Genomic DNA, 17,500 nt, shown 5'->3' on the forward strand with positions numbered 1-17,500 from the left:
TTGACGCATTGTTAGCGTCGTCCGTGTCCATTTTCAATCATCTTTGAATCTGATCTAGTTATTGCATTGGGTCTTTTCTATGGTATTTTATATTAGGCATATCGTATATAATCATCATGTGAAAAAGATACAAATATTCTTTTCAACTTCGAGTCTGTTCCCCTCCTAAATTCATGACGCCAGTTGACCTACATATGTAAAGCTTTGTTTAGAATAGGTCATCATATGGGCTAACGCAGGCGTGACGTAGGTGGGGGTTGGGAGTTTGGGTAGAAACACCGGGGCCCCGGACCAATAAAATATGTGCTAAGGAATAATTAACCCCTTTTTTATTGTCATTACGCAAAGCAATGTAATGCTATGGTATGCTATGCGAAACAATGCAATGTAATACAATGCAATGCGATACTACACAATACGATGCGATACAATGCAGTACAGTACAATATAATGCATTGCATTGCAATGCAATGCAATACCATGCAATGCAATATAATACAAAACAATACCAAAGCAAAGCAATGTAATGCAATGGCATGCTATGATATGCTATGCGATACAATGCAATGTAATACAATGCAATGCGATACTATACGATGCGATACGATACAATACAGTACAACATAATGCAATACAATGCAATGCAATGTCATACAATACAATGCAATACAATACCATGCAATGCAATGCAATATAATACATTACAATACCATAATATACCTTACAATACAATACAAACGAATACGATACGATACAATACAATGCAATTCAACACTGACATTTTACATAGTTTCTTCCTTATATATGGTTCATTTTAATTGTTGAAGCGGGCGTAACTTTTTTCTCAACAGTATCGTCATACTGATATTGATTATCTACCATAAGTCTGCATTTCCGGTTGTGTCAAAACCCAAATTTTTACATTTCACATTTGTCTGTGTGGTGGCAATATTGTTTTTAATTTAAATCAAATCTACGAAAAATGTTCTACTGAAATATTATATGAAAATCAAAAATATTTAAAAAAATATATATATAAAAAAAAACTGACAGCTTTCGTGCGATGTTGATTAAACTAAACTGACAAGTAAGAAAATGTCTTAAATCAGACGTAATAAATGCGTAAGTGCTTTTTAAATAAATAAAACAATCGGTGATGAAAAAAATATGTTGACATGGCACATATCTTCGTAACCTTATAAAGAAAAAGCCCTAGTAAAGAATCATGTTGACATGACACAAATATATCGAAGCCTTGTCTTCACAGTACTTTATAAAAGAGGACAAGGATAGATAAAGAGAGGGATGGAGAGGCGGGTGGAGATAGAGAGAGAGAGAAATAAATAAACGAACAGATACAGAAACGTCTAGTCTCTCATTCATATATTGCTCTCTACAACGAGGTTTAATTACTTGGATGATACGATTATATATATATATAGTAAACACTGACCACTGACCTTACGAAATAACTGTCCAAATGCATTTCAAAATCATCCTCGGTGGGCAAAATTGGAGTTTTTATTCTCTCTCAATCTCTCTGCTTGTCGAACCGACAGAAATCTTAAGTGCTGTCAGATTGTGTTACACGGGCCAATATAGTGTCAAGTATGTTAGCACGTGGCCTTGAGAGCAATAAGTGCGATAACTTAAGAAAGGTTCGTTGTAGAATGTGTAGGCTTAACGGTTATCACGTTAGGCAACCAGATTGCTTTCAATCGTAGATGACCCGTACGTGCTAGAGTATTAATACGCCCACCTACACGCATTATAGTGTATCATCAAGTTTTGATCAATCGTAAGGAATTTTATTTGACCCTGTACTAATTTTAATGCAGATGTGAAGTTTTATTAATAAAAGTTGCAAAATTAAATTCATTTCGTGACAGTTATTGGTATCTTGAACATTATGGTATGTATATAAGGGAGTTGTGGCCATGATGATGTCTCTATAAGTGGCGGGGAAGGGAGACTGGTGGTAATCCCCCACCCCCAGGGAAGGAAATGAATTCTTTAGACGTTAAATGGTACATTCTGAGGCATAATTTTGACTGAAAATTGGGTCTAACATAAGGAATTCACATAACGCTTATTATGTTTTTTTAAAATATTTTTTGCGGAGGTTGAAAACGGAGGAGGGGGCGATGTGTACACCCCCACACCGACTGGATCCATGACCTTGAGTATCAAAGTTGATATTTGTCTAAAATTATCGGGATCATTTAGTTTACACATTACTGCAGTTGTTTTTAATTTCTGTAATTTATATTTAAATAATATTATCGAAATTGAATTGTATTACTGATTGTATCACTGAATCTGGTATCAATTCGATTAAAGCCGTTACCTTATTACAAAAACAAAATGATTTAAACCAAAACTCCACCAAAAAAATAGAACTTACAGGGATTCGATATATTAACTTTTTTTGTTCAACCAACTGATCCTCTCTCTCAGTCGGTTATTTTGACATCGAAACAGTGCCCAAGTGGTTTGTACATAGATATATAGATAGTTTGTACCCAAGAATTTAATCTATGAAAGAGGAATCACTATCTTATAAACAAATAGAGAAAAAATGAAACAAGCGGGAGTCCGAAAACAACCTTTCTTCACCAAAACGATCCTCTTTCTTGCCGCGTTCCTTGTACATCCGGAGTTGTATACCCACGTGATCATTTTCGTTGGTTCGTGCACATATAAAGTGCAAATCGATGTTTTGTACCCCCAAAGAATTCAGTCTACGGATATTATGATTATCATGTGAAGACGGGACTACACTATACATCATAAATACATAAATATACAGAAAAGGGAAAACATTTCCCCTGGGAACTAAACCAATGAACTAAACCAATAATGATGACAGCACTTCATACACACGCTAATAACAAACCATCAGATGAAGAATGAGCCGCTCGAGTTTTGTATCCCCTTGTTATTAATTGGTTACTCTGGCTGCTAATTACCAATTTGTCTCGGCTGGTTGTGTTTAATGATGGAATTTATCTAAATTCGGTCGCTTTTTATCAAAGAACATAAAAGTGGACGTAACTTTCCAACACCTTCTTTTGTAAGTATTAAAAAAGCTTAAAACAAGAGATGGATGGAAGTTACGTCATGTGACGTCAATCCATCTATAGCAGTTATAGATTCACAGTTATCATCATATATAGCATCTATGTAATTACGTCTGTATGGTTTACAATCTGACGCATAGATAGTTATACGGTCACGAGAAAGTCCTGAGAAAAAATGTAGGTACAATTCAAATTGTATATTTACTGCCTCACTGTTGCTTCTCCTTTAGTCCTCGGAGCAGCACATTTCCCATTTAAGGTACGACCACCCCCCCCCCCCCGGCACCCCCATTGCCTCCTCCCGCCTTTCAGTGCACTTTCTTTCATACTACTTAGCCATACGTACTTGACTATTAACATTAATGAGAGAAATTTACGGTATATCAGGGAAGGGAATTCTGATGTCTATGGAAAGAGGGGTTAGTGGATGGCTGGGCGAACAGAGGGGGGGGGGGCGGGGGGAGGGGTATATGAGTGGAGTTATCGGCCTCTCTCCGTTTAAATATCGATAAATTCCACAGGAATATATAGTACATATCGTCTGATATCAATGTATGCATGATTTCAAATAGTTTTCTGCTCTCGTATGTACCGTAATTTTTAGGGTTATATTGTTTTCGTTTGTACTTTTCAAGGAGATGGTGAGGGGCGGATCCAGGATTTGAAACAGGAGGAGGACTTGCGGTCGTTGAAGGGAGGGTCTGGGGGTCGTCCTCCAGTAAAATAAAAAATGCAATTGTTGAAGTGAAATTGTGCATTTTGGGGGAGAGAGTACATGATACCGGTACTAGATTCCGGGTACGATTAAAAAGCCACACATGTTACATGTGTGTTATGTTTGCTGACTAAGATTACGAGTACAAAAGAATTGAGTACGAATACGGTTACAAAGCTTAACCGGTACTAGATAACGTATACCAGTATGGACTGGAGTATGTTTGGTGCTGGTGTCGTGGTGCATTCTGGACTTTTTGTGATGCAAAACGTATGAATCTGGTGATGCAAAACCAATACATACGGTGTTGTGAAATTGGAAAGCATCCATGACCTTTGGAGGAACGCGTTTTGACAACGTCAAAATAAAAGGGCAGAACAGCAGTGGCGAATGAAAAACAAAATTCTGATCGTATCGAGAAGACAGAGTAGAATTTGAAATAAGAAGACATTTAAATTTAAACACAAATGCCTTGTTTTGAACAAAAGGCGAAGTAAACATGATATGTATACTGCAGTGATGATAAGAACCTCGTCATGTACATTTTCTTTCAACGTAAATCGAGTACGGTAAGATGAAACTTTCGAAATACTAAATACTTCAGCTGTTCGAGCAGAAAATAAAAGGTATAGAATTTCGTGACATTAACAAGTACGACTTTAAAACAAAAAATTCTTTCCATGCGTTGGTCACTTGGGTAGGCACTTGCAATATGCTAAAGCATTTGATATAGCCTATACCGGAATACCTTCATGTTACTTATTGAAATTGAAATTATCCCCAACCATGCCATGACGGCGAATTCATGAATTTCGAATGGGAATAAATAAATAAATATATATATATATATATATATATATATATATATATATATATATATATATATATATATATATGCACGAAAACCAAAGCTAAAACAGTCGATAGTCGAAGTTTTATGGAGAACTGTAATGATTTTGTCTTATGGAAATTACAGAAAATCGATTATGTCATGAACATATAGAGTTTGTAATGAATTATATGAGCCAGTTCACTTCCCCTCCGGACACTCTTCTTTCTTTTTTCGGTTATGCCAAACATTCTAGGAGAAGAAGAATTTAACAAACGTTTGTAAACTTTTTTTTCGACAATTCAGCTCAAATTTTGATAGAAATTTGAATGTATTGATGTTTTTTTCTCGTTTTATTACAGCTGTAGAATGTTGAAGCATATACCTTAAAGCCATTCAGAGAATATTTATATATATATATAAAATATATATATATATATATATATATATATATATAAATATATAAATATATATATAGTTTTCCTGTGTTCAGTTAGTTGTAAATTACTATCTTAAAAGGTAACTAATTATAGCATATCAGGGTTTCTCTGCTCATGCTATGCATAAAAAAATCTAAAAAATAACCACGCATAACGAGCCAACTTTGACAAATTTAATAATGTTAAAAAAATAATAATAAAACGTAGAAAATAATGATTTGCCATTGTACAAGAACGTGATGAACAAGCCAGCTGCTGTCAACAATTAATAGTGTGGTGGTCATTCACTCATATTATATTCTCGAATAATTAGGCAAATCGTTCCGGACATGACGCCATTGACTAACCCATTCGCATTATACGTGTGTCTATTAAACCATGCGAATCTACTCACGTATGACGTCACGGTTGGCTCAATTCATTCAAGATACAATGAAATATCGTCATTAATTTGATAACTGAACGTCACATGATACCTAGCCTGACGTTTCCTCCGTTCAATCATTTCAAAGAAGCTACTATGGTTTTACCGACGATTTGGGAATGTCCACAGACGGACAATACTTCTCACATCGGTGGATATATACGTATATATATATAGTAAGGCAAATATGTCACCAAAACAGAACTATAGTATTGTTTGATAAAGGTGACAAACGCCTACAGTGGAATTACGACCTTCCTTACCGGTTTCGAACCTCTGGACATACAATCAGCGTCCATAGCCTAGTGGTTAGGGTGTCCGCATATAATCGGGAGGCCCGGATTCGAATCCCGGTGGAGGCTGAAAGTTTTTTCACTGTTTTATGATTTTCCAACTCACTACGATTTCATTTCTATATGGTTACACATTCAATTTCATAAATACGGCTTGGCTTGCCTCTATACAAGTGGTATTTCTGTGTATTACATTGCCAGATTCAAAAGCACCAGGGGTATACACTCTGTACAATCGTAACACGTCATTGACAGTTATAGAAAGCCTATATTACGCATTCACACCAGTAGAATGAAATTGGCTGATGTTTGCTATATTTTATAATATTTTGTCCCCCACATATCTGTGTTGATTTTTGAATAACAATGTTACAGCGTTTACAAGCATGTGTATACATTTAAGTTCATTACAATTTTCTGAGCATGATATACACAATTGTCTTTGATCGATATATACAGAATTCACCATCTCATTAACTGAATATTACCTGAATGTGAATGTGCATTATGTGTAGGCGTGATAGTTTCGGCACAGTTTAGTGCGGAAAAGATCATCTCAATCATTAGTAAAGTAATACTTTATCATCGTCACTGGACCGAGTGATAAATTGATAGCAATATCCTGCATTAAAAACAGGCTTACGCTGAATATAATGGCCAAGTGGAAACAAGATTTAATTTCTCTAGATTAACTGTAAGATCTGAAGTAAGTTTGAAAAAAAAAAAAACATTTAAAATTCTATTGCTTCGTCTAATGAAGTCTTAGTACCGTGGCAGATAAATGTAGTGTCATCTGCAACATATTGAATAAATCTGGTTTCCTTAACCCAACGCCCGCCCCCCCCCCCCCGCCCCCGACCCCCGCCCGCCCCCGCCCCGCCCCCAGATGACGATACCTTTAACATTCTTACTGTTATTTGTGTACAGAGTTAGGAATTCAGTGCAGAGTATAAACAGATAGGAACTCAGTGAGTAACATTGTCGCACGCCACTCTAAACAAGAGAAACAAACAAAACCCGTTGAATAACCATTGTTACAAACATAAGCCATACTGTTCCCGTATAATGTATCCATCCAAACTTATCAAGCTCGTACCAAAGTTAAAGCTTGCGAGCGTTCTACGAATGAAATTCCACTATAATAATTTATCAAAGGCTTTTGTCAAAGTCAACTATAATAACATAAAACCTGGAATATTATTGGAAATTGAGTGGTCTATTAAATATAGAACATAATTTACATTCCCCCGCCCCCCCCCCCCAAGAAAAAATTTGTCTTGAAGAAAACCTGTTTGATTTGTACCAATCAGATCAGGGGTAACTCCCTTTAACATAGCAGCGATGGTTTTTGCGCTAATCTTATAATCCGTTTTTAATAGGGTAATTTGGACGCTATTGTTTTAACAGAGTGCTATTTTTCTTTCTGGTTTGAGAATGAGAGGGATGACGCCTCTGGACTCTTTGGTGAAGACACGATGATATATCTAAGTTAAGTTCAGTGCGTCCACAACTATAGACTGCCGATTAAGTGCCAATTTTGTTGTTGTTGTAGAAATTAGCTGAAAGACAATCGCTGCCAGGTGCATTATCGTTGTTTAAAGTCATCAATGAGTTGATGTATTCTTAAAGGTTATAAGAATACCCTCATAGCTGATGGAATCTTCCCTACATAAACCTGTACGGGGCAGATCTGTGAAAAATGTCATTCTGGAAATATTGTACACCTGTATACAACTTTTCATAAAAAATAAAAAAACAATTAAATTCTTTCATTATTAGGTACTATTTACAATCTATGCATACAACTCCATCGGTACCTTCTTTAAAATAATATTATTAGTTTTATTTCGTTTCTCTAAATTTAGAAAAATAAAGGTAACTGGTATTTTGGTCACCGTGCTCAATCCAACGGGTTATTATAACGATCGATTGTTCATTGTAATTTTGTGGTCGTAATAGAGTAATAATTCATTCCGAGCTTCACACAGCTGGGCCCTAGTTTCTGCTAATTGAAAATATATCAGATCATGCACAAGACTAGCAATATTTTCAATGAGGTCATTTTCTCTACAACGTCTGTCCATGGTCATATAATTTGAGAAATTAATACTGGCCAAACGAATCTTGAAATTATAGGTTTTCCCAGAGCGACGAAGGATCCTACCATTCTGATTTGTAGAAAAAATCCCAATAATTTTGTTAATCATAATCATAAGCATAAGCCTATGTATAAGTATAAGCATAAGCATAATCAAAAGCATAAGCATAAGCATAATCATATGAATATGAATATATTCATAATCATACTCGTAATAATCATAAGCATAAGATATAGCATAAGCATAATCATTAGCATAAGCAGAGCATAAGCATACGCATAAACATATAAGCATATAAGCTTAATCTGTATACGTTATTGTAATCGTAATAGTACTCGTAATCAAACAGAACACGAATAACGATAATAATTTGAAAATGAAACAAATTCCATGTACTACAACCGGTATACAAACGTACGGTATCATATAATGAGAAAATACAGAACAAAACGTAGGGACTTAATTTTCCAATTTGTGTTTTCATCCCACAATACAGTGGGCGTATACTACGTGATTTTATGAATGAATCTCAAGTCAGTTCCCAAGGACATGTTCCGATCTGCTTTAACGCACTGTAGATTTTATTTATTTCCCTGCAGGGCATTTATTAATTTAGCCGCTTGGCACCGCCCCACCCCCAGCCCACTCGTCAGACCAGCTGCTTAAAACTACCAAAAAATGCAATAATTTCCCGAAATGTAGCCTACATGAGGAGGGGCGGTGGGGGCTCTGTTTCAAGGTAAAATCATAACAACTGTCATTATGCAGTCTTCTTTTTAAGAGAATAATTTCAAGTACAACCATTGTTTATATCGTGACACGTGTATTCGTCTTGCTTTATAATCAGTGACTTAATTAAAGACCTACCAGAGACGATACACGCGAGAGTTAATCAAATCTGACATGACGTCATAACTGTGGTCCTCCTATCACTAACGGTGATGAGTAACGCACATTGTCTATATATATATATATATATATATATATATATATGTATATATATATATGTATATATATATATATATATATATATATATATATATATATGTATATATATATATATATATATATATATATATATGTATATATATATATATGTATATATATATATATATATGTATATATATATATATATATATATATATATATATATATATATATATATATATATATATATATATATATATATATATATATACAAACTACATTAAAATTCGGTCTAAGTACGTTTGTCATGACCTCGTTAGAAAGAGTTAACGCAATTCGTGGGGCAAAAGAAAGGAGTAAAACAAAAGTTCTGATAAAAAATCATAATGAGAGGCGTCCTCCGAACGAAGGGTACGGACAATGAAATTCTTTGAATAAAATACAACGTGCATATTTTTTTATCCCAATAATTTATGAAGCTCTCAAAATGTGTGTTTATATATATTCGTATATAAAACACTTTAACATGACAGAAGAGGAAACATTTTGAGGAAACAGTTACCCATCTAAGAAGATGGAAACATACTTCAGAACATAATACTTCGAAAATCAGATATTTTAATTTAAAGATAAAACATTATTACGACCAGATCACCAGTCATCCAATAATTCGCCAAATAGCAAGCCATCAACTTTTATTTTTTTTATTCCTTTCCTACAGTTAAACTTTATCTTTGAAAGGGGTAGTTGTAAGACACAAATAACATGTGCAAACGTCATCAATATTTGCTTCCTGTATTTTAATTCACATAAATATGAACACAATGATAAAAATGAAGGGATGAAGGTATGAAATTTAAAAAACAAAATATAAATAAGTTCGAAAGTCCATTTATGCATTGACGTTGATGCACATATCAAGTATATTAGCGGGTTAAAAAAAGTTTCTTTCTATATTTACACTTCCCGACTTTATTCTTGGTCATAATTTTTCTTCATTCAGAGCTATCTATATAAGAGGGGATTAGGCCTCTACTATTATGTTTGTATTATTCTATCTAGATTTGATCGATACTCACTGATTTCCTGAAAAGTGGAATTTACAATTTTTTTATAAAAGAGAGGGAGGGAATATCTATTCTCTCTTTATTTTCTGTCATTGACGGACGATTAACCTCCCCTTGAGACTAGAAAGCATCATATTTACATAGTCATTTAAATAAATTTCCTTTAATTGTCCCTGTAATGGTGGGTTTGGGTTACACTCGCCTATATGTACACACAATATAACGCTTTGAAAGATAGCCAGCAACACAGATTCAGGAGTAAATGAATCCGATAAGTGGTACATATCATAGCTAACGGATGATTTGTAGTCTAATCGTGACATGTGATCAAGTATACACTAAACCCAAGGCTAAGAAACAAACAAAAACAACTACATTCTTTTTCAAAGGAACACAAGAAACAGAATATATGAAAAGCCGACTTGTCCATGTTTGCATTTAATATCATGAGAAGAGTGTTTAGACGACATTATATGTACGCGATATAGCCAGTGGGGGGATGGAGGGGGCATGGCACATCCCCTAATGTCCCGTGCCGCCTCTCCCCCTCCCTGGGGAGCCAAAGTCATCATCACTTTATCGTGAAAGGATCATTCCAGAGATTTAGCATATCCTATATAGGCTGAATATCTTACAAACTAGACTAGCTATATCTAGAAACATTTCTAGCAGTCCTTTTTAATATTATTTAATATTATTTCTTTTGGACTATGACATATCAATTTTGTATCCCCTGCGACTCCACCCCTCACTCCTCCCTGCCTCATTACCGTCCAGCCCTTGCATAATCAAAATAATAAGAAAATGCTAATCAACGCGAGAACGCATTTATAAAGAAAAACAATGCGAATTTGGTTTGATGGAAAAGATAGTTGTGTACGGATATGTTCAGATAAAAATAGGACAAAGATATAATAAAACAAACGCATAATCCATTGTTCTAATATACGTATACCCTACTAACCCTAACAATAAACACAACAATAGAATTCTTCTCAGGACTTGGTGATTCTTTTCAAATGGCATCTAACGGACTTGGAATTCCTTTGTTCAAGTCCCCAGTCTGGATGCAAAACAAATTATACACACACTCAATAGGACGAAAACATATCAATATTAATATCAAAATAATTTCAAAATGAAAATAACATATAGATATGAAATTTACACAGCAGAAAATGGAGAGAGTGAGAGAGTCCACCCTTCCCCCCCCCCCAAAAATAATAAATAAAAAACGAATAAAAAATTTAAAAAACACATATCCCACAAGAAAATCCAAATTTGTCGAGTCATGACCGATCAGTTAATGCTAAATATAGCCTAGCCTTGATTCACCACACCTCTGTTGTGTTAGGGGTTAGTTCCACTAATACAGCACGCTCACGTCTTTGGTTGCACGTGCTGGTTTTCTTTCAAAGCCACTCGAAAAAAAGTATTAATAATAATAATTCAATACACAGATTTAAACGTTGCCGCGGTCCTTTTCTTGAGAAAGAACGTACCATTTTTTGTTAATCAAAACAACATCATTTTGACAATACTAATATGACTGTCGAAGGTATGGCAGGATACTGCTAACTTTATCTGTCTTTAGGATATGTTACGACTTGGCTTCGACGTGAATTTGAAGTTTTTTACTCCAAAGTATTCCCTCTGCTTGCTTTCGTCACAAGAACACGATACCACACTCTTGTGTTGACACAGACGTTGGCATATGACGACAGCTAAGTTTAGACATAACCGATACTTTTCAAAGTTCACTTAAAAGAATTATTTCTTGGGACTCCCGATGTGTTTTTACACGAATCCCAAATGCCTCCATCATGCCTAAGGTTTTGCCTTTTATTCAACGTTAGTAAATGAACACTTCTTTTAATTAAAACGGATTGACCGTTTAATCACCTTTCAGCAGTTTTAAAGAAGCTCCATATGTTTGTATATTAATGTTTTCCGCTGTACCGTAATTATAGCGGAGTATTATCGTTTATTTTTAGTTAAATGTTGTGTTATGACAGATTGGTACATATTTTAATATCTATCTATCTACATATATATATATATACACACACACACACATATCGTTTATATATATATATATATATATATATATATATATATATATATATATATATATATATATATATATATATATATATATAAACGATATGTGTATATATTTGATGTTCATAGTTTGCCATCAAATTGCACAAAGAATTCAACTGAGCCATTGCTAATGTTGACATGCAGAGATACATTGAAGATTTCAAAACAAAATTGCCGAAAATGGAAGAGTTAACTTTAAAAGTATCACGTTCATTTCTGATCACTTAACTCGTTTTATAGTATCATATTCTTTTGAGTCCATTAGCTTATTTAGAGAAATACAGAATAAAACTTGGAAGAAAACGAAAAAGGTTTCCAATTTCCAAATGTAGTGAAGGTTATATTGAGTTGTATTCGATGAAAGTAAACTAATTCGACAAAGATATTGCAATTTATTTGTTTGTTTGGAGATAGTACTGTTGTTGATCCGTATATTACGATTGGCACATAGTAACATATTTAGCGTTTCAGGGGGTGAAAGGGTTTGAAGGATATCGAAGGAGGGAAGATCGTAACATGAAGCATACGGATGCGAAATGAAACCAGGGGTATAGCTGGTATTTGGTGTAGGTAGAGGTAGAGGTATGAGAAGGGTTCGGGTGTCCCATAATCCGATGGTAAATTACTGAGATTCTATCTAGAGGGTTTTTTTTATTTACAAAACTACAATTTGACCAACGTTTATGTAGAGCAAGTGACTTGGAACTAATTTACACTTTAAACTATAGTACATGCACACGTACAGGATGGGATACGGTAAGAATCCTCAATGTTGATAACATTTCACGACTTAGATAGAATATTTGAGACTGTAAACAGGAAAGTAAAACAAAACAAGGGAAAATCATTTAATTTACATTGCTTAAATAAACTTAAACTGCTTTCCGTTTCTTAGAACTGAATAAATGGCATTTTTATTGCCCATATTAATGGCCCATATTAATAGCCCATATTAATGGCCCATATTAATGGCCCATATTAATGGCCCATATTAATGGCCCATTATTAATAACCCATATTAATGGCCCATATTAATGGCATATGTGGCCCATATTTGAGGCGTAGGAGATCAAATCCAACGAAAGACGGACAAAGGATGAGGAAGAGTATATAGTGAAGAGTGAGGAAGATCGGTCAATTTCTGGAGACAACGGTTAATGACGTCATCATTTACATTGTCATTGGCGTTATTCCTGTCTCTATCGTCGTTATCTGTGTCATTGTTGTCATTATCCTTGCGGGTGTCGTCATTATCCTTGTCGATGTCTGCGTCTTTTGTGGTCGTCATTATCTCTATGGTGGTCGTCATTATCCTTGTAGTGGTCATCTTTATTTTTGTCGTTGTCTTCATTATCCTTGTGGTTGTCGTCATAATCCTCGTCATAATCGTCGTTATCTTTGTCGTCGTCATTGTTAATTGTTGTCGTGGTCGTCGTTACCATTGTTGTCGTTAGTCGTGTCTCTGTCGTCATTATCCCTGTCTTTGTCGTCGTCATTTATGACGTTGTCGTTACAATCTTTGTCATTGTCGTCGTTACCCTTGCGGTTGTCGTCATTATCCTTGTAGCGGTCATCGTTATATTTTTTGTCGTCATTACATTTGCGGTTGTCGTCATTACCCTTGTGGTTGTCGTCATTATCCTCGTCGTTGTCCGCGTGATGACTGTCGTCATCACCCTTGCGGTTGTCGTCATCAGTGTTGTGGTCGTGGTTGTCGTTATCCTTGTGGTTGTCTTCATTGTTCATTGCTGTCGTTAGCCGTGTCTCTGTCGTCATTATCCCTGTCTTTGTCGTCGTCATAGTTGGCGTTGTCGTCACTATCCTTGTCGTTGTTGTCATTATCGTGCTAGTTCTCGTCATTATCATCGTGCCTGTCGTCATTTGCGTTGTAATTGTTGTCGTCATCCTTGTTGCTGCTCTCGTTAGTCCTGTCTGTTTCGTCATTATTCTTTTCTATATCGTCTTTATCGTCGTTATATGACCATACATTGTACTCAAATGTATGTATCAGTATACTGTTGTATTAAACCAAAATCGGGGTTTTATAAGCAGACGAGTGCAGACGAGTTTAAGCCTCAACCCGACTGCTGCATGTAGACCATCGTCAGTTTCGAGGACACAATCGAGTGTTTAAGAGCTTTGCAATGCCATTATAAATGTAACACATATTAACCACTTTATTTTAAATGTTAATACTATATTCTTCCCCATTGACATCATGCAAAACTCGAAGTTATACAAACATTAATGATAACTTTGAAAAAACCTGTACTTTATTATTGATCAATTATCCGTTGGTGCAACAAATATATTTTGAAAATTTTGCACGTGGATACAAAATTCGAGTGACCAATTAAATTTTTTGAACGCAGAAAGAAATCTCACACACATTACGTAATTAATACAAAGATACCCAAGTCACCTCAGTATTCACGATTACGTAACAAGGTCATATCCTTAAGATGAAAGTGTATTCTTTATCATTCCATTGTTGTTAGCATTCCGTCCTTGCCACATTGTTTTTTCTGGGTCCCTTGTTACATATTCTTATAAGACTACTTTGAATAAAAATGATTTTTATAAAAAGTATACTCTAATTTGGAATAAATAATGGATTGCGATAATGGTATTTAAAAACAATACATATGGTAAAGCAGTGAGTTTAATTCAGTTTCAATAGCCATTTGAAAAAAAAAACGAAGGCTCAAAACTGCATGCATAGTTTCGTTCATAACAATGTAATTGTATTTGGTTTAATTAAAATTTAGATACCAGACAATAGTTATGCCTTCTTTATTGTTTTCTTTGTGTCTATACGAAAAGGTTCAGTTATGAAAGAGAAAGTTTTTTTTAATGTGGTAAAAAAGCTAGTTTGTTCAACTCTAACAGTAATTTTAAGGGTACTCGAAAGAGCTTGGACTCTACACTTTATGTTGCTAGAAAGTGAAACAAAAAGGTAATCTTTTAACCCAAAATGCAACAATTGGTCAAACCCACATCTTGATGATAATTTTAGTATAATATTGAGGAAGTATAAAGCGCAGACATATCCACCGTTAACGGTGCTCAAGGCGCATCACAATATTACCCTGGTCAACGATAACCTGTCAAACATAGAGACAAATCCCTCTATACATGGCAGCTACACCCAACTGTCAATTTGTCTCACAGGTCCCCATTTATACACCTAGGAGGAGAGAGGCAACGGAGATAAAGTGCCTTGCCTTGTCCAATGACACAGCGTAACGATCTGGCAAGGACTCGAACCTGCAACCTTAGATCACAAGTCCACTGCCTTAAAACCACTTAAACAAAACTCTCTATAATGTTGAGAATTTTTTTTTTTCCAAATTTGGTGAAAAAATATTAATGCAACTGGCAACAAAAGAGTTAGTCTGTAGTTTTCTATTATCAAAAAAAAACGGAAAGTGGCTTTGTTTTTCTTTATTAACGTTCAAATCATTTATCCACAGAGGACAATAAAAAAACTATTTTAAAAAACATGTTGGATGTTTATGAAATTCTAAATAAGGCATTATAAACGACAACTGTACACAAACATTTCTCAATGTATTACGTTTTTACGGATAAATCAACAACTATATCTTAATGGCAGTTATAATAGGACAGTAAAAGCGTTTGGGCTTTCTGCCTTCTGCAGAGATGAGAATGCAGACCACCTATACTGTGGTCCAGTATCAACATAATTTACATTCAAACAACCTTATCCACAGTTAGAAACAAGATATTGAATTGAGGTTTTAACTATCAGTGTAGAATTATGTTTTTCTCTTTCAAGGAAGTAAGTATTAGAGTGTCTGCATTTATCCCTTTTATATCATGTATCTGTCATTTAAATTTATAACTGTCCATAAGTTTGTTTTAAACAACAATTTCAGTCTAATTGTCGGAATCTTGTTTTCAGTTTCACCAGAAACATAAACAAATACTTTCCGTTCACAACTACAACTGAGATTTTTATTTTTTTGCTTCAAATGAATAGACATTTGAAAACTTGCTTAGAAATTGATAAAATTACGACAAATCAAAAGATTTCTTTTAGGTAGATTTCGATATTCAAAATGTTGCTTTAAGTAAAGTTAACAACCTACCTTCAATAAAAAGGAAAAGTGATATTTCTTTCTTCCTGTTCTGAAATATTTCGTCGTCACAAGAGAAGGACACTGCTGGGATATCATCAATATTTGTTCCGTTACCGCGTTACATCAAAAAGACGTGCGTCAGGAAATGAAGAAAAAAAAAAGAATCTTGATAAGGACTTTCAAATGTCTTTTTATCTCCTCCTTAAAGAATCAAAGGTCTACCTTCTGATAAAAATATAAAACTGGTCGGTTTATCTTGACAGCTCTTCACATTCCACTTTCCACTCGGTACAAAACGGAAGTTTAAATGATTTCTATTTTCAAAGTCTAATCATCTAAGTGTAGGCTACTATTAGCTTCGCTATCGAATCTTATTTCCGTTTTTATTCATACCTCAACGATAAGTACTAAATATATATGTGTGTATATATATATGTGTGTGTGTATAATATTCACCGTTAACATCGAGAATGAGCTAATAATAACGCCAATCGCGGGGGGAATCAAACGTATACGTGCGACTAATATACTTCACTCTATATATCTGCCGATTACAATACCCGTTACAAATCATAGCTGTTAGACGACTGTATATACAATAATATGAAACTGCAGGAGAACTTTTCAGCAAGCCTCTGAATGGCTAGATTTGATTATGACGTGTCACCGCCTGTAAACTGACTGAAACAAATGGAAATAGCTTGACACGTTTTTTCTTTCTTTGTTTTTTTTTCAAATGGAATCGTCACCTGAAGATGAACATAGAATTATAGGACAGAAACCGCAAAAAATGTTTGTTATTTATATATATATATATATATATATATATATATATATATATATATATATATATAGTAATATATATATATAGTAATATATATAGTAATATATATAGATCTATATATTATAAACATATTAATATATATATCTATCTATATATATATATATATAGATATATATATATATATATAGATATATATATTAATATTATTATAATATATAGATCTATATATATTACCAGCTCTGATACTGTTGCTCATTTCTAGATTCCTCCATCTTTAGTTGCTGACAATATCACCAAGGTATGTGGATTTATCAGCTTCATTGTCTTCAGTGTTGTTAACTTTTACCTTTCATGAGATCTGGTGCAGGGTTTCCAACTTAGTGTTATAGGGTTAAATATAACTGATAAAATCCCCCTATTTTTTTCCCCTTTTTTTTCCAATAAACAAAACAGTCAAACTTTTTATGAATATGTATGAGTGTGCTGGACTGAACAACAAGCATATGAAACGGGAAACATTATTGTAAATCCGTTTCACATTCTCAAGGCCAGCCCCTTTGAGGGTAAAATGTGGTTCTTCTTTCCAATTGAATTAGTTTAATACATGTAAATACAGCGTTAAGTCCACAGACCGTT

General features: G+C 34.4%; 1 protein-coding gene across 1 annotated transcript in view; it reads right to left on the reverse strand.

Annotated features, from left to right (window-relative positions):
• LOC139969703 (uncharacterized) overlaps nt 1-16,568 on the reverse strand; it is a 56,642-nt gene extending 40,074 nt beyond the window's left edge. The window contains exon 1 of the mRNA XM_071974856.1: nt 16,090-16,568. The gene's annotated coding sequence lies outside the window, so the exon portion shown is untranslated. The remainder of the gene's footprint in view (nt 1-16,089) is intronic.
• Nucleotides 16,569-17,500: the final 932 nt, after the last annotated feature.

This window comes from Apostichopus japonicus, chromosome 7 (assembly GCF_037975245.1).
Source record: "Apostichopus japonicus isolate 1M-3 chromosome 7, ASM3797524v1, whole genome shotgun sequence".
Classification (NCBI taxonomy): Eukaryota; Metazoa; Echinodermata; class Holothuroidea; order Aspidochirotida; family Stichopodidae; genus Apostichopus; species Apostichopus japonicus.